Consider the following 19,942-nt stretch of genomic DNA (forward strand, 5'->3'; position numbering starts at 1 on the left):
GACAAGTGTTTTGTTTCTGCACTGCATAAGTTCATACTATTAACCAAATACTAGACATTTCATATACTGTAACAGTATTTCACATTATAGTAAAACAGTCCTTTTCTTATTTTTACAGTTCTCAGCTTTTATACTTGTACATCATAATCAATGTAGTGTATAAAGTTCCATCCTTGAACAGTGGTGAAAAAAACAATCAAAGATTGTAAAAAAAAAACATTTCGCAATTGAGCACCTACTCTCTTTCTTTTCTAAATCAAATATAGCTGCCTTTTCTATCATTTACCAATAATATGGCATCTGTTGGCAGTGCAGATCAGTTGTCACAACCTGTTGAATACCATTCTTTGGAGAAGCAACCCCCAGAAAATGCAATTGCATGGAAACTTGTCACCATCAACTCCAGGCAAGAGAAAGTGGTGGCAAAGCATGTGAAGTGATCTTTATGTGAAAAAACCCCTCTCCAAGGGTACGTCTTACAAATATTTATGTGGCACAATGACCTTGTTGGAACATATAAAGGTGTACCACTCCAAGCACTATTGAAAAAGAAAAACAACATAAAAATAAGTTAGTATTATGTATACAAAATTCCAGAATAAAAACAGTACATATTGCTTATGCTGTAATATTATTTCACATTATAGTAAAACTTTTCATTTTCCATTTTTTCTGTTTTCAGCTTTTTGCTTGTACGTCATAAATGTTGTCTTACCTCTAAGCACATAACACCCTGCTCTATGGCCTATATAGACTCCACCTTAGGAGTGATTGATATGTAGTATTAGGGAATTTTAAAGCTTGGAAAGAAGTTTAAAATGTCAACTTGACCTAGCAGGAAAACTACACACAGGCTCTGCATTAGCAGGTCTAATACATATTTTTAGGGCTACTTGTCTACATCGGTGATTAGAAGTATCACTTCGTCAGCACATATGGGTGTGTCACTGGATGTGTAAGTGACCAAGGGCTAGATGTAGCTGGCTAAATACTGGTCGGTAACGAAAAAATTCGGTAAATTTCAGCGTTACCGAACGGTATTTAGCCATGTGCAATGTAAATATTACCAATCAGCATCCGTAATAAGGAATCAGTAAAAATAAGGGAAACCAGTTACCGATTCCTTATTTACCGATTGGCAGACAAAAATACTGAATTGGTAAATAAGGAATCGGTAAAAAATAGCAAATGTGATGTACCAAAAATCGGTAATACAGAATTTGCTAAAAATCGGTAATTAGCACTGACCCTAAGTATGTGGTAATCAGGTGCAATGCATAAAAACAGCCCCAAAATGCAACAGTGTGAACACAATGGTGGCCCTCTACGTGACAGCAAGGTGTCTACGTTTGGGAGCAGCAGGACTGAGGATCTGGAGACTGGTGGAGCGCGTGTACAGACTGCCTGTAACACTGTTCCAACTGACTGAGGCTGAAATCCATGAGAGGTACAGGCTACAGCCAAACACCATCCTGTACCTGATACGGGACCTGCACCCACTCCTGGAGCACCAGACACCAAGGATGCATGCAATACCCACTCAAGTACAGGTACTCTGTTGCCTGCACCTCCTGGCATCTGGCAGTTACCAAGGGGTAATAGCTGTGGCAGGTGGAGTCTCAGAGAGTTGCCTGCAGTATTTTTTCAATACATTTCTGGATGCCATGTTGCAAAGGATGGCACACTACATCAAATTCCCCAGCACACAGGCAGAACTGCTGAAGACCAAGTTGGACTTTATCAGAAGGCCCAGTTCCCACACGTCATTGGTTGCATTGACAGGACACATATACCAATCTGTCCCCCTGCTGCGACTGAGTACATCTACCACAATCTCTAGTCCACGCATTCCAAAAAGGTACAGGTCATATGTGATGTGTCTTACATCATCACCAACATAGTTGCAAAATTCCTAGGGAGCACCCATGATTCATACATATTCAGGAACAGTGGGCTCTATACCCGTCTCCTTGCAGGTGAATTTGGAAAAGGCTACCTGCTAGGTAAGTACATGTGCCACCCCCTGAAGTATACACCTGTTGCTGTGATTGGAGACTGTGAATTACTTACTTACTTCTCACACACTGGTGACAGTGCCAATGCGGTGCACTCTTTCATCCTGACTCCATACCTGCACCCATCCACCCCAAGTGAACGGGGATACAATGTTGCACATAGATCGACACGCAATGTGGTTGAGTGAACATTTGGACTCCTCAAAAGCCGGTTCTGCTGCCTGCAAAAAAGTGGAGGTGCACAGCAGTACAAGCTCCTGGTGTGTTGCAAACTCATAGCTGTATGTGCCATGCTGCATAACCTTTCCACTAAGAAGGGTACACCTGTAGAAATTTGTGATTCTGAAGAGGAGGATGAGGATGAGGAAGGTACACAGCCACAGCAAAGTGCAGCAGGCAGCGCAGCTGCAGCAGATGGGAGACAGAGACGGTCAGAGATCACACAAAATTATTTCTGAGTAAGTAATGAGACAAAGCCAGGTAATGCATTTGTGTCAGGGTGTTTAATATACCTTACAACAGGCAATTGTCCAGCACACTGTAACACCAGCTATGTGTCCAAAGGGTTACGTCACCCACAACAGAATGTGATTAGAGGGCCGTGCCTATCTCCTGCGCCCGCACACCAGTGCTGCATTCTGCATGCACACTGTCCTCAGCAGCGCTGTGTCCTGCCGCTGAACCATGCCTCACACTGCGCCTCCTGCTCTCTGGCAAGGGGGGGTTTGAGTGCTGCGACTGCTTGCCTCCTCACTCTCGTCCACATCCCCTGTACCAGTGGCAGCAACCTGGTTAGTCTGCATCACCTCTCCGGTACTAGTGACTGTGACCAGGCCCTGAGTAACCTCACGGCTGCACTTTGCCATTTCATGTTGCATGGCCACAGATCTCCTACTCAGCACATGGGTTGCATTGCACAGCCTGTTCACAGACTTGGTGAAGCCTGCAAGTACCTGCCTGTCTCTCCACCGTGCAGCGCTCTCCCGGTCCATTCTGCCACATAACTACCTCACTGCCTCCGATACCTCCTTCATTCCCTCTGCCACAGTATTGTTGAGGCAGTAGATGGCCTACTTCATGTAGTCCACCTTCCTATTGTTAGCCACCATCTGTCTTTGAATGGCCCTCATTGTCTTCCCCTGCAGGCGCTGAACTTTGAGCATTGGCCCCTCCAGTCCTGAGAAGACACTGGATCCTTCAGCATCAGGACTCTGTGACATCTGTCACCGTCTACGGGCACCTGTGATGCTTTCCACCACGGGGGACTGTGCCCCAGATGCTGTGTGTCTTCGCCCGGTGTTGTCTGTTGGGCTTCCTGCCTGTCCTCCTCTGTGGCATCTATCTCCTGGAGTGGAGCCACTGTGTATCTCTTTGACCGTGGTGGTGGTGGTGGTGGGGATGGTGGTGTAATGTCTGGAGGTGATATGACGTCCTCCTCACTTCTGTTTTCCTCTCTGGAGGCATTGCCAGTCTCCCGCTCTGCAGCCTGTGGCGCTGTTCCGCCTGTGGATACAGAATGTACTATTACTCACCTTTCTGGCAGCAACTAGGTGTAAATAAATTTCACAACTGACAGTCTACCTGTATGTTCTCCGCTATCTCATCTATTGATGTGTGTGACTTGCCTATGTTTATTGGGGACTGGCTGATTTGCTAACAATTGATAGGAACTAAATTTCCCATGATGCATTGTTGATCTTACATAAAACATGGTCTGGAGTGGGATTGTTGCAGGGGGATTGGGGTTAGGGAGGGGAGACAGCATGCTGTGCATGTCTCTTACCTTGTCTCTTGGATGGTGTTGCAGAGCTATCCACATCCCTGATGCCACTGATGCTCTCTGGCTGGAGGGTAGACTCTATCAGTTGGTCTAGGGCAGTAGGAACAGGCGCTGTGGAGCTTCCCCCACCTTTCTTCCCGGCTTGCTTTTGCTGCTCAGCCATCCTCCCCTTCGCACGTGCCCTCAGGTCATACCACCGCTTTTTTAAGTCCTTAGTTGTGCGTTGTGTAACCCCAATCGCGTTAATCTTCACCTGGATACCCATCCAAACGCTCCTTTTCTGGGACTCAGGGACGTTTAGTGATCTCTTGCCAAAGAGCTAGTCATGGTCTTTGACAACTTCCTCTAAGAGGACCTCCAACTCCCTCTTATTAAACTTGTGCTTCCTTTTCCTACCGGCAGCATCCTTCCCTTTCTCAGGTGTGGCCATGATGCAGTTCCTCTGTCTTAGCTGGGTGTTGGCTGTGCAGCTCCTCTGCTGTTGCTCCTGCTCCCTGTCTCTCCAACAGCTACAGATTCAGTGCACCTGCATGGGTGTGGCCATTTCCTGGTTGGGAGGTCTTGTAGATGCTCAGGATTGGCCGATTCGACAAATACAGATTGTTTGAATCACCAAATCGCTTTTTACCGAATCGGTATTACAGAATTGGTAATACTAATTCGGTAATGGGGTTTTGGTAATTTTTTTACTGATTTGTAAGAAATTGGTATATTTTAGCGATTTTTACCAAATCAGTATTTTATACCGAATTTTTTCCTACATCGGAAATACTGATTCCTTAATAACGATTCAGTAAAAATCGCTATTAAGAAATCGGTATTTGGGAATTACCTACATCTAGCCCTATGCTGCTATATGACTAGCTGTGTTAGTATTTCTATGGGACTCTATGTGTGTGTAACTGGCTATATGAATTGCTTACTGACTGTGTAAGTGAATGTTGGGGTATTTAACTGTGTATGTAACTGGCTCTATTACTGATGCATACATAAGTGTTGTATGGGCATGTAACTGAGTATGCAAGTGCTTCTGTCTCTGTCTGACTGGTTGGGTGAGTGCCTCAATGCTTTTGTCAATAGGTAAGTGAGTCACAGTATGGGTGGTAAGCAGTTTAAAATGCCAATGGAACCTGGCAGTTAAACTGCATAAGAAGAAAAGTGAAACTAGAGGTGCTCTAGAGTCATCCCTTGTTGGGCACACATTTGATTATCTTTCTATCAAGAAAAGACTTCCATTCAATTTAGTTTGATTATTTGCAAATGGTTTATTTCGTTAGCATGTTTGTTTAGTTTCCATCATAGTCTGTATCATTACACATTTTTCTTTAAGCGTTTATATCCCAGGCAATGTCATTGTCATTTATCCTATCCAATGCATTTCGGGCATTTAAGGTCATGCCCTTCATCAGGGAATTGACACTGTAAAAATGAAAATGAAGTACCATTATAATAATGTGAAACGAATTATGTTTAGCATATTCACATCATAACATGAACATATAGTACTGTGAAACGAAAACATAAGCAATGTGTGCTTTCAGGGATAAACATAAAAGCAAAAGGTGAAGTGTCACTTACATGCCTTTCTGTAGGTTTGTGCCGAGTCTGAAAAAAATCGGTAAGGATGTGGTTAACCTAAGGCAATGTGCGTATTAAACGGGCTTGCAAGAGAATATTTCATCAAAACACGCGAGTGGTTCCATGAACGGGTGACTAACCTTGGGAGAAAGTATCAATCACTTCGGTCCGTTGCTCGTCTTGTGTAGCGACGGCTTAGAAATGAATCGGCCGCGCTTTTCTATTTTGAAAAAGTTCCGATCATGTGATGAGTCACATGGTCATAGTCATAAATGAAAGACTATGTGAAGTCGGAGTTCCCCGGCCGGGGGGTCTAATGTGATCACAAGAATCACTTGTTACTTCTAAAGAAAGGGGCAAGCTAGTGAATTCTATATTAGGTTGATAATATAGTGAGCATGAGACGAAGATTGTCTGAATGGGAAAAATTGTAGTTAAAAATGAAAAAATAGACACCCGAGGGGGCGCGAACCTAAGAGGACGTGTGTGTGAGTCATGACAGTAGAAGGTGAATCTAAAGGCGTGTTCAACAGATGTTGTGAAAAGAGTGGGTGTATATATACAAGTGTCAGATATATTAATAAACAAACAACAGTATTCACAAGCAGCAGTCTGTAGAGCAATTGATTACAAATAACACGAAAATTCGATTCTTTCATTCAAACCCATCGGTTTCTGGGTAGAAAGTTTGTGGATCCAGTAATTCTCTCTTCTGAGTAAATATTTAGAATTGTCTCTCCCCTCAGTTTTCTGGACAGTCTCAAGAATGATATACTTAATTTGGGAAACATTGTGTTGTTCTTCAACAAAGTGCGATGATAGGGCTGATTTCATGTTCTTCAATCGGATGTTAGACTTATGTTCAGTTAAACGTGTCTTAATGCGGCGCTCTGTCTTGCCCACGTACATCTTCCCACATGGGCATCTGATTCCATAGATCAAATTACTGGATTCACATGAAGCGTTCACCTTCAGTTTGATTTGATATCCTTGTAATGGATGACATATTGTGTTGGAATTATATGGTCGATTCCTGCGTTTCTGGGCATAAATATCAGCCCATGTGTAGACTTCCCCTAAACGGTAATCGAGGGTGTCCCTCTTGAATTTACAAATTTTTCGTTCATTAATTTCTTTTGAGTGTCGGTCTATTTGGTTTTTGATGTCCTCTAAAGTGGTTTTTAATTCCTCTTCCGTCATCATTTTTGAAAGAACAGATGTTGTTTCCTCTATTTCAGTGCTAAGTTCTTCTAATATTGTAGACAGGTTTTGTATGATCAGTAGGATCAAGTCTAAGGAACATTTGTTCAAAATTTCATACCAGCGCTCTTGGAACTTCTTAGAATGTTTGCACAGAGATGGTTTTAGAGCGATTCTTAAGCCTCGTGGTATGCGTGAGTTGCGATGGTATTTTATGAGAGTACTGGCGTGCAGTTGTTGGTTAGTTTTCCTTTTTGAAAGGTATAACAATTGTTTGATATTTTGCTCTTTGGACCGGCTCGTGGTTTCCTGTGTGAGCTCTTCCCTGATTAGAGAATAGATTTGATCCGCATCCTTGGTTTCAAACGCAAAGGTAGAGGCACGTGCCTCCGTACTTTTAGATATGTCCTCATAGTTGCTCATTTTGTGATTGGGTTGTGTGGCTGTTCGATGCGTGCTATCTTTCCTGTGGACACTCAGTGGGAAAATACAATTGATTGGTGGATAGATGCACAGCGGGTTAATTTCAATTCTCTCAAATGGCTAGAGTGAAAAGAATTACCTCAGATGACCAGACTCTGAAAATCAGACTCAAACAAATGACCAACAAATTCACTTCGAGAGGTTATCCACCAACCCTAGTGGAAGAATCCAAAACAAGAATTGAAAACATCGACAGATCTAAGTTACTAACCCCCGAAAGTGAAAACAGATCAAACACGCATTGTGGTTGTATCTAAATACTCTACCGCTAGCAAAAAATACAAACAAACCATCCTGAGACACTGGTCAATCCTGAACATGGAACCTGACTTTAAACAATCATTTAACTTGTCACCTATATTTGCTTTTACTAGAGCAAAAAACTTGGGGGAAATTCTGCAGAACAAACCTCCCGACAACATCACATATTCAGGAACCAAACCTTGCCTTAACTGCGGTAGTTGCAATAGTATTATCAGAGGTAACACAATATGTCATCCATTACAAGGATATCAAATCAAACTGAAGGTGAACACTTCATGTGAATCCAGTAATTTGATCTATGGAATCAGATGCCCATGTGGGAAGATGTACGTGGGCAAGACAGAGCGCCGCATTAAGACACGTTTAACTGAACATAAGTCTAACATCCGATTGAAGAACATGAAATCAGCCCTATCATAGCACTTTGTTGAAGAACAACACAATGTTTCCCAAATTAAGTATATCATTCTTGAGACTGTCCAGAAAACTGAGAGGAGAGACAATTCTAAATATTTACTCAGAAGAGAGAATTACTGGATCCACAAACTTTCTACCCAGAAACCGATGGGTTTGAATGAAAGAATCGAATTTTCGTGTTATTTGTAATCAATTGCTCTACAGACTGCTGCTTGTGAATACTGTTGTTTGTTCATTAATATATCTGACACTTGTATATATACACCCACTCTTTTCACAACATCTGTTGAACACGCCTTTAGATTCACCTTCTACTGTCACAACTCACACACACGTCCTCTTAGGTTCGCGCCCCCTCGGGTGTCTATTTTTTCATTTTTAACAACAATTTTTCCCATTCAGACAATCTTCGTCTCATGCTCACTATATTATCAACCTAATATAGAATTCACTAGCTTGCCCCTTTCTTTAGAAGTAACGAGTGATTCTTGTGATCACATTAGACCCCCCGGCCGGGGAACTCCGACTTCACATAGTCTTTCATTTATGACTATGACCATGTGACTCATCACATGATCGGAACTTTTTCAAAATAGAAAAGCGCGGCCGATTCATTTCTAAGCCGTCGCTACACAAGACGAGCAACGGACCGAAGTGATTGATACTTTCTCCCAAGGTTAGTCACCCGTTCATGGAACCACTCGCGTTTTTTGACGAAATATTCTCTTGAAAGCCCGTTTAATACGCACATTGCCTTAGGTTAACCACATCCTTACCGATTTTTTTCAGACTCGGCACACACCTACAGAAAGGCATGTAAGTGACACTTCACCTTTTGCTTTTATGTTTATCCCTGAAAGCACACATTGCTTATGTTTTCGTTTCACAGTACTATATGTTCATGTTATGATGTGAATATGCTAAACATAATTCGTTTCGCATTATCATAATGGTACTTCATTTTCATTTTTACAGTGTCAATTCCCTGATGAAGGGCATGACCTTAAATGCCCGAAATGCATTGGATAGGATAAATGACAATGACATTGCCTGGGATATAAACGCTTAAAGAAAAATGTGTAATGATACAGACTATGATGGAAACTAAACAAACATGCTAACGAAATAAACCATTTGCAAATCATCAAACTAAATTGAATGGAAGTCTTTTCTTGATAGAAAGATAATCAAATGTGTGCCCAACAAGGGATGACTCTAGAGCACCTCTAGTTTCACTTTTCTTCTTATGCACTCGACGCCTGTTGGACCCTCGGCGTCACCTTTTGGAGCACCAAAAAAACCAACCCAAACATTAACTACATTTCAACAAACTTTTTTGAAATCAACCCGCTGTGCATCTATCCGCCAATCAGTTAAACTGCATAGTCAGTCTCTGCAGATGCAAATAGGCCACCTATTCAAAGGTCTACTAGTCTGGATGAGTAACTAGGAATATCTCTACTTCAGTACACATCTGAATAATTGTATCAGCTCCTCTCTGGCTGTGTCACTAGATGCACAAGTAACTAAGTCACAATGTCTTTATATCTATATAAGTGGCTGTATATATTACTTACTTCCCTCTATTACTGACTGTTGGTTTTTATAAATGTGTATGCAACTGCCTCTGTTGCTGCAGCATACATAAGTGCATTATGGGTATGCCACTGAATATTTTCATGTCTTTGTCTCTCTCTTACAGGCAGGGAAAGTAACTCTGCTTTTGTAAATATGTATATAACTTGCAGTATGGGTGAAACACTGCATATTTAACTATGTCTAGGGGTCTCAAACTAAACATGTGAGTCAGTAAGGCTTTAAAGTGCACATCTAACTCTCCAAGCACATACTATACCACACTATTAATTACCTAAACCTTACCTTAGGGGTAACTGGTACACAATAAAGCAGAAGTTTAAAGCTTTACATAGTAAAACAGAAGCCTACTCAGACTCATGCACCCACTCACAGATCCACTGAGACACTAACACACCCACTCACAGTCCCACTCAGTGACCCACACACACTCACAGACCCACTCATGGGCTCATGCACCCATTTACAGACCCATTCAGACACTCATGCACCCAGTCAAAGATCCACTCAGACAATGACACACTCACTCACAGATCCACTAAAATACTCATGCACCCACTCATAGATCCACTCAGATACGTATATACCAACTCACAGATCTACTCAGAGACCCATGCACCTATTCACAGACCCACTCAGTCACCCATGTACCCACTTACAGACCCATTCAGACAATCACACACCCATTCAAAGACCCACTCAGACAATGATACATCCATTCACATTTCCACTACAAAACTCATGCACCCACTCACAGACCTACTTAGAGACTTACACACCCACTCCCAGATCTACTCGGAAACCTTTATATCCATTCAAAGACCCATTCAGACAGCCACACATTGACCCACTCAGACAATGCCACAGCCACTTACAGATCCATTCAGAGACTCATGCATCCAATCACAGACCCAGTCACAGACTCATGCACCCAGTTACATACCCACTCAGATACATATGCACCCACTCACAGACCCATTCAGAGACTCATGCACTTACTCATAGACCCACTGATGTAGTCATGCACCCACTCACAGACACACTTACAGACTCATGCATCTGCTCTCAGATCCACTAAAACACTAATGCACCCACTCACAGTCCCTACTCAGAGACCCAAACACTCACTCAGAGATCCACTCAGAGGCCCATGCACCAATTCCCAAACCCACTCAGACACTAATGCACCCATTTACAGATGCACTGACAATGATGTTCCAACTCATAGATCCACTCAGAGATTCATGCACCCATTCAGAGACCCACTCAGACAATGTCGCACCCACTCGCGGACCCACTCAGAGACTCATGAATCCAGTCACAAATCTACTTAGTCACCTATGTACCCACTCACAGACCCATTCAGAGACTCATGCACCCACTCACAGACCCAGTCACAGACTAAAACTCCCACTCACAAACCTACTGAGAAACTTGTGCACCCACTCATAGACCCATTCAAACACTCAAACACCCAATCACAGACTCACTCAGACACTCATGCACCCATTCACAGACCCACTCAGGGACTAATGTACTCACTTATAGGCACTTTCAGACACTCACACACACACTCTCATAGACCCAGTCAAGCTCTCACACACTCTCTGACAGTGCTTTGCTTTTGAGACAGCTATGCACCCACTGATAAAACTCATATATGAACTCACAGACACACTCAAAGACTCATAACATGTTTTATAGAGTTATGTAGATAGTGATGTATCTAGCATAATGCCCATAATTCCTGTTATATAGTTATGAATGTTTAATATGCTGGTGTCTACTGAATGTCTGCTTTTGTTTTGCGTATTCACAATGATGTCTCAAATATTTAAAACAAAATGAAAAAAAGATATATATATATATATATATATATATATATATATATATATATATATATATATATATATATATATATATATATATATATATATATAGAAAATAAACAACTTTTTTGGCCAATATGGTGGCTCTGAGAAGAGCATTTGTGCCCATTTTATGTGATAGCTACACATAAGATATGATGCAAAGTTTCAAGTTGCTGAGAAACACCCTGTTGCTTTTGTCTATGAAGTGAACTTCATCACTTATGCAGATTCCATGCATGTCAAATTGCAGGTTATTGTTGTAGATAGAACCCAGCTGAATTGAGATAATTCTTTATTGTTTGGTTGAAACCATTACAAATTAAAATTGATTGGTTCATCGTAAAAAGGACCACTGAGTAGAAACCCACTAGAGCATTGTCAATAAATGACGGTCAACGTGATTTTAAAAAAACAAACTAAAAAAACACAGGTTGAAAAATAGAATGCAGAACATATAAATTATTTAAAACCTTCAAATGCATTAAGGGCAGATAATGTTTACCTGGGGGACTGGGAACAGTACGGCTGATGTTAGCAGTCTGAGGTTCTGTTGTTAATCTGGAAGGCTGGCTCCCGCCTTGCTTAGGTGGGAGAGATTTGGTGGCGCTAATTTCTTCCAGATGCTTTGATGCTTTGTTGACTAGTTTAGTGAGCCCAATGTTCAGCTTGGTGCTATTAAGGTTTAGGGCTGCTATTATGGCCTGGCAGCAGGTTCGAACTCCTAGCCTGATCCATTCGCCCCACAGTAGTAGCCGTCTGTCTGTGAGCATAGCGGGGTATGCACAAACTATGTTTTCCATTGCTTCAGAGTGATAGCCACACATCCTGCATTCGATGTTGTTATCTGGGTGACGCCAGTTGGGCAGGTTCTTTAAAAATGGCCAGTCACCCATCCTTAGAGATAAGAACTTTTGTTTCAAGTAAAATGAAAAAGTGTTTGATAAGTGAGGTGACTCAACTCCTGATTTGACATTGGAGATTACTGCCCAGGCATGTTTCTATTTGACAGAATTGCCCTGTCTGAATTGAATGACCACAATCGGACGCTCTTCTTAATATTAGCCATTGCATCGGCTGGGAGGGGTTTGTTGCCCAGAGTTCTTTGACTCCTAGAAGTTTTAAGCTGTGATCCAGGTGTTGCTGGTGATTAAGGCTGGACTGGTATTTTGCTATTTCTCGCCAAAGCTTAACCCCCAGGGAGCCCTCCTTTGAATGGCGCAGTCTGTTGCAGAACTTTATAAATGCGCCGGCCTCAATGCCGTGATGATCCAATAGGCCCATTTGAGTGAATGTTGCAAATGTAAACCTCCATTGAGTTGCCATCTATAAGCCCTTTCTCTATGTTGCCCGTTGCTTGGTTTTCTGTAATGTGTTCTTAGTTCTAATATCTGACCTCAGCCAGGCTGCATTCCAGACTTGCCAGTTGGGGTCTGGTCAGCTGGCGAGGTGTCCGTTCAGTCTCTACTCTGCAATAAAAGTACCTACTTGTTTCTACTGCATCATCGTTGTGTTATTCTGCTTACTACAGTGAACTTGGTTTTGGTAGACGTAAGGCATGTTTAAAGATTTTGGTTGTTAATTTGTTTAGTAATGAGTTAGTTGTGCCTTTCATGATCTCCTGCCCATACGACAGAGAGTTGATTATCCTCGCCTTCATCACTTTCAGCATGGGAGTTAGACTTGGGCCAAGTAGTTGTTTTGATAATTTTGTGGTGGCGGCCTCTAGTGACAGGGTTTTGGTCCTTAGCGTTTCTTTTTGTTCGACAAAAGAACATCTGCGGTCCAAAAAGATACCCAAATATTTATAGTAAGTTGTTGGTTTAATTTTTGTTTTGTTAAAGAACCACCTGCTTCCCGAAAGACATTGTTTTAGTTTAGGACAGGTTCAGTTCCAAGGAGTTTCTTATACTGTAGGGAAGCAGTTCGTCCAGAATCCTTTGTAGGTCCACTTTGGTATGACTTAGTATCACCAAGTCGTCAGCATAGAGCAAGTTTCTGATGCAGGTTCCATCTAGTTGAGGGGGATGGTAGTTGACACTGTCCAGTGACGGAGATAGAGCTGATATAAACAAGTTAAAAAGAAGCGGAGCCAGCCCACAGCCTTGTTTTACGTCGGAATTGGTTCTGATTTTTCTGGACACTTGGGAGCATACGGCCCAGCTTAATTCTGATCCATATTTCCAAATGGAGTTGGACGATTGCGTGTAACAGGATCGTGGGTATGCCCTTGGGCTCTAATTTTTGCCACAGTCGGGCCCGGGGTGTGCAATCAAAAGCCGCTTTAAAATCAACAAAACAGCAGTGCAACTGGGTTTGTTGAGATGCCGCTTTCTCCGTCAGGACAGTCAGGGTGAATAAGTTAGTTGTTGTACCAGAGTTAGCCACAAATCCGGTCTGGTTAAAAGGGAGGAACTTTGTTGAATCGACCCAGGCTTGCAAATCTTCTAGTAAAATTCTGGCATAATGTTTGGACTCAAAATCTAGGAGAGCTATCATTCGGTAATTGTTGGGGTCATTTTTCTTCCTCTTTTTGTGGATTGGATGGATGATAGCACCTCGCCAAGACTCAGGGACGGTGTTGTTTAGCCAGCAATGGAGAAAAAGGGGGGGGACAGATAAGCTGCCCATAAGTCCATGTCGAATTTGAACATGGCCTGGGAAAGACCGTTTGGCCCTGGAGTTCCTACGGCCCTGGGTTTTCTTATGGAACGTGAAATCCTTTTTTTAAATCATCTGATGTCCCGATGGACTCCGACGGAAAGTCGTTGTTAATTGCCGGGCCCTTAATTGTTGGCACTTCAGGCACCATAGTAGGTGAGTAACTGAGATTAAGTCATCTTGGACTCGCTGAGTTGGCTGGGCTGGCTGGGCTGGCTCAGCTATGGGCTTCAGAATTGTCATCCTCTGTGTTCTGATCTTTAAAGTGCATTGATAAAAATTGGCTCCATTAGTCTGCGCTGATGTTTGCGTTACCGGTACCAATTCTGCCTCTTAGCCCCTGCTTAACAAGGGACCAGAATTGTTTTGAGTTGGGGTTCTTGCTTTCATGGATGAACTTCAGCCAAAACTGATCCAAGCCTGTTTGCTTTTCCCTGCGTAGTGCGACCTTGAAGGCTGCCTGGGCTTGCTTGTAGGTTAAAAGCTTGGTTTTGTCACCTGGGCTCTTCCTTGATTGGCGTAGTGGTCAGTTTCTTTGGGCTTTTAATTGCTTTTTTGCAGGGAAGATGAGTAATTTAAACGCTTGTTGCCTTTTATTCCGAGTTGGTGGCGAGTCTTCAAATAGTTGGTTTATGAAGCTAGCCTAGCTGATAATGACCGGAGTGTCTGCCTCCTGTGATAGGTGTAATAGAGCTCTACATTTTTCCATCTTGGGGAGAGCTGTGGTATCCATCAATTTTATTCACTTTAAGTTTTCTATTTGACAATCTGAGTGGGTGTGGGCGAGTTCATGGTGACATGGGGTAGTAGCTGAAAGTGTTATGATTTGTGGTCGGTGATCGCTCTAGGCTTGTGGTGCGATATGGTCTCTCTCCATCAAGGGAAGTACCTCTATGCTCCCTAGAGTGAAGTCCAACAAGGAATGTGTTTGACCATCTTAACGGGTCCATGCAGGGGGAATGTCTGTATGAAGATGCCCATTCAACACAGTGAATCCTACATTACTCAGCAGTATAACCGTGTACTACAACAGTTTTGATGTTCTGTTTCCTGTGGGAATCGACTGTGCAGCAAAATTTGCGGGAACCATTGGAGGTCACTAAAGAGTTGCAATGGAGATTGGTATTGAAGTCTCCTGATATGATAGTTGGTATGCTACCGTGCTTACTTAAAGGATTGCAGACTATGTTGGTCAGACTGTCCATTTTGGACTTTTTGTCAACAGAAGATGGAGAAATGTAGACATTAAGGCGAAGCAGCTGCCAATCAATGGGTGAACTTCCTAACACTATGCCAGACAGCCAATTTTCCCCAAGTTTTATCTGTGTGATGCGTTGGGATAGTTTGGTCAATACATACATCGAAAGGCCGCCACTCGGCCTGCCGAACTTCGATTGTCTTGAGGCGAATTACATGAGTTTGTGGTAGCCTTCTATGGGGATGCTCTCTCCTGCCCAGGTTTCCTGTAAGAGGATGATATCGTATTCCTTTAGGAAACCGAGGGTGGTGGCGGATTGATTTTTCAGCCCAAATACGTTAATATTCCAGCAGCATATTGTTAGGCCCTAGTGAGTAATGTTTCAATCATTCCGTGTTCTTGATAAAGCCCCTGGCAACCATGACCAAGCCACCCTCTTTACGATTTGCTGGTTGAATGTGCGCTCTGGAGTTGCTTTATGTGAATGACTACTTGCTGACTTTAAAACTGAGAAAGGGGCAGAGGTTGTGCTGAGGGGGTGAGCCTGGTCGTTTCTAATATTGATGGATAGCGAGAGCCACTAGGCACTGTAATTTTTATGCCCCAGTTTTTAAATTGTTCGGTTTTTGACTGAACTAATTCTCAGATTGCTGGAGATGCTAATGTGAGTTGAGTTACTTCATCCATGTTGAGTCCTGTGGATGGCAAAAATGTAATCGCAACTATATCTTTTGATTGGAGGGTACTTAAGTCTGGCTGGGCCCGGGAGCGCTTGCGGGCCTCCCCATGCCTGAGGCCCAGTGTGGGGGTTTGGAGCCCCCTGAGCCCTGCCGCCCCAGAGCTCTGCAGCCCAAGCCCTTCAGCCCCCAAACCCTGCAGCCCGGAGCCCTGCAGCCCCGAGCCCTGCAGCCCCAGAGCCCTGCAGCCCATGAGTCCTGCAGCCGACGAGCCCTACAAGGGCAGGCAGGGTGGGAGCCCTCCCGTGAAGGCTCGGGTAGGCAGCTGGGAGTTCTTTCGGTTCAAGCCATCTGGTCGCACCTTTACCCTCGGCCATCTGGTCGCACCCAATACTTTCCAATGGGGAAACCAGATGGCCGGGCTTCCCTGGAAGTCCGGAGGAGGTGCCATTTGCCTCCCCGATCCCTACCAGGGCTCCAGGAGGCCAGGTGTATCTGCACATTGGGTCTCCTCCGTCACTCGGTGCGCGCAGGTTCCGGAGCTCCCTCCTCCAGGGCCAACGGCATGGCCGAGTGCCTGGGACGGGCTCCATGGGTCCCGGGCAGTCCTCCCCCGTGTGTCTGGGGCTCCCTCCTCCAGGGCCAACGGCATGGCCGAGCGCCCGGGACAGGCTCCCTGGGTCCCGGGCAGTTCTACCCCAGGCGTCTGGGGATCCCTCCTCCAGGGCCAAAGCCATGGCCGAGTGCCCGGGACGGGCTCCATGGGTCCCGGGCAGTCCTCCCCGGGCGTCCGGGTCCAGGCCCGAGAGCCCCCGAGCCCTGCTCTGCATGGGCAGGCGGCATCGGGGCTTGCAGATGGGTGTAATTCCGGTCCCGGCCATCTGGTCGCATCTCTCCCCTCGGCTATCTGGTCGCACCCAATGCTTTCCTATGGGGCGACCAGATGGCGGGGCTTCCCTGGAAGTCCTGATGAGGTGCCATTCACCTCCTGGATCCCAGCCAGGGCTCCAGGAGGTCGGGCGCTTTCGCGCCTAGGGTCCCCTGAGCCTTGTGGTGCATGCAGATTCCCATAAAGAGGGGTAGTCTTCCTCAGGTTACTAGGGGCCGGGAATGCATGGGACACCCCTCCCGGGCTGGCGGTTCTCTGCCGGTGACCAGATGAGCTATGCTGGGACAACACCTCTCCTCTGTCCGGGGAGCTCTGGCCCATGGCATGGCACAGTGTCCGGGACAGGCTCCATGGGTCCCGGTCAGTCCTCCCCCCAGGCGTCCGGGTCAGAGAGCTCCAGTGGTCCTCCCTGTGCCTGAGGCCCAGCATGTGGTGTCAGAGCTCCCCGGAACCTTGCAGCCCTGCAGCCCCGGAGCCCTGCCACCCCGGAGCCCTGCAGCCCCGGAACCCTGCAGCCCTGGAGCCCTGCCACCCCGGAGCCCTGCAGCCCCCGAGCCCTGCAAGGGCAGGTGGGAGCCCTCCCGCAAAGGCTCAGGGCAGGCGGATTGACATAATTTCGGTGACGGCCATCTGGTCGCACCTTTCCCCTCGGCCATCTGGTCACACCCAATGCTTTCCAATGGGGCGACCAGATGGCCAGGCTTCCCTGGAAGTCCCGATGAGGGGTCATTCACCTCCCCTATCCCAGTGAGGGCTCCAGGAGGTCGGGCGCATCTGCACCCTGGGACCCCTCCGTCACTCGGTGTGCGTGGTTTCCCAGAAAGAGGGGTAGTCTTCCTCCAGATTACTAGAGGCAGGGTATGCCGGGACACCCCGCCTGGGCTGGCAGTTCTCTGCTGGGAACCAGATGGGCTGTGCCTGGGCAACACCTCTCTAGGCATCTGGGGCTCCCTCCTCCGGCCCGCTGCGTGGCAAAGTGCCCAGGATGGGCTCCATGGGTCCCGGGCAGTCCTCCCGGGTGTCTGGGCCCGAGAGATCCGGCAGCCCCCCCTGCACCTGAGGCCCTGCAGCAGGGGTCTCTCTGAGCCCCGAGCCCTGCGTGGGCAGGCGGGAGCCCTACCGCGAAGGCCTCGGGGTGGGCAGATGGGAGTTGTTTCAGTCCCGGCCATCTAGTCGCACCTCTCCCCTCGGCCATCTGGTCGCACCCATATGCTTTCCTATGGGGCGACCAGATGGCCGGGCTTCCCTGGAAGTCCCGATGAGGTGTCATTCACCTCCCAGATCCCAGCCAGGGCTCCAGGAGTTCGGGCACATTCCCGCCTAGGGTCCCCGGAGCCTCGCGGTGCGACAGGTTCCCAGAAAGAGTGGTAGCCTTCCTCCGGATTAATAGGGACAAGGTACTCTGGGACCACTCTTGGCCTAGTGGTCCTCAGCCGGCAGCTGGATGGGCCAGGATGCCGCCCCAGCCCTGGGTCCGTCCCTGGGCCTGCAGTGTGAGAGGATGCCCTGGATGGGGTCCGGAAGGCCAGGAGAGGCGACCCATGCACCACCGGGCCTGGGAGCCCTGGCTGGGTCCAAGGGCTGGCCGGGCCCCGGGTCAGGTGCTCCAGCCCAGGGCCCCGTCCCCCGGCCTGCCGCACTGCCAAAGGCCCAGGTCGGGGTTCCAGTGTGCCCGGGCAGCCTCCCCTTGCTTGGCTTGGTTCAGGAGCTCCGGCCAGGGCCCCTGAGGGCCCTGGGGAGGGAGGCCTCCCCACCCCGGGCTCGGTCCTGGGTCCTGTCACGTGGCAGGATGCCCAGTATGGAGTCCAGAGGGCCCGGGGAGGCGTCCGCTGTGCCTCTGGGAGCCCCGGCTGGGTCTAGGGGCCCGCCAGGCTCCGGGTCGGGTCCTCTGGCCCTGGGCCCTGTCTCCCGGCACTGCCAAAGCCCTGGGATGAGGTTCTGTGGTGCCCGGGGAGCCTCCCCTTGCTTGGCTGGGTTCAGGAGCTCCGTCCGGGGCCCCTGAGGGCCCCGGGGAGGGTGGCCTCCCCACCCTGGGCTCCATCCTCATTCATGCCTCATAGCAGGGTGCCTGGGAAGGTGTCCGGCAGGCCCGGGGAGGATTTCCCTGTGCCTCTGGGCCTGGAAAACCCCGCTGGGTCCAGGGGCCTGGCCGGGGCCCAGGTCGGGTGCTCCAGTCCTGGCCCCCACCCCCGGCCTGCTGCATTGCAAAAGGCCCGGGTCGGGGTTCCGTGGTGCCCTGGTAGCCTCCCCTTGCTTGGCTTGGGGTCAGGAGCTCTGGCCGGGGCCCCTGAGGGTCAGGGGCCACGGGGGAGGACAGCCTCCCCACCCCGGGCCTGGGTCCTGCTGCGTGGCACAGTGCCCAGGATGGGGTCCGGAGGGCCCAGGGAGGTGTCCCCTGCGCCTCCAGGCTTGGGTGCCCCGGCTGGGTCCAGGGGCCTGGCCGGGCCCCGGGTCGGGTGCTCGGGCCCTGGGCCCTGTCCCCTGGCCTGCTTCATTGCCAAAGGCCCAGGACGGGGTTCTGTGGTGCCTGGGGAGCCTCCCCTTGCTTGGCTGGGTTCAGGAGCTCCATCTGGGGCACCTGAGGGCCCCGGGGAGGGTGGCCTCCCCACCCCGGGCTCCATCCTGGGTCTTTCCGCGTGGCAGGGTACCCGAGACGGGGTCCAGCGGGCCCGGGGAGGCTTCCCCTGCGGCTCTGGGCCTGGGAGCCCCAGCTGGGTCCAGGGGCCCGGCCGGGCACCGGGTCGGGTGCTCTGGCCCTGGTTCCAGTCCCCTGGGCTGCTGCTCCACCAAGAGTCCAGGCAAGGGGTCCGTCGGTTCCGTGCAGGCCTCCCCCGCTTGTCAAGGTGTCCGCGGGCCCCGGGTCAGAGGGTCTGTCGGGTCCCCCTGGCAACCTCCATGGCTGGGGCCCAGCTGGGGCCCTGGGCCCCCGGTCCGCCATGCCCCGGGCGCTTACTCACTCCTTCGTTGGGGCACAGGTTGACCAGATGGCTTCCCTTTCGTGCCCGACCATCTGGTTGCCCAGATCCCCTCGGCCATCTGGTCGCCCAGATCCCCTCGGCCATCTGGTCGCCCAGATCCCCTCGGCCATCTGGTCGCCCGCAATGCTTTCCAATGGGGCGACCAGATGGCTGAACTTCCCTGGAAGTCCAGAGAGGTGTCATTTGCCTGCCGGATCCCAGCGAGGGCTCCAGGAGGTCGGGTACTTTCGCGCCTTGGGTCCCCTCTATCACCTCATGTGCACGGATTACAAGAAAGGGGTAATTTTCCTCCGGATTACTAGGGAGAGGGTCAGTCAGACCTCCGTGAGGTCTGGCGA

This window comes from Lissotriton vulgaris, chromosome 1_1 (assembly GCF_964263255.1).
Source record: "Lissotriton vulgaris chromosome 1_1, aLisVul1.2, whole genome shotgun sequence".
NCBI lineage: Eukaryota > Metazoa > Chordata > Amphibia > Caudata > Salamandridae > Lissotriton > Lissotriton vulgaris.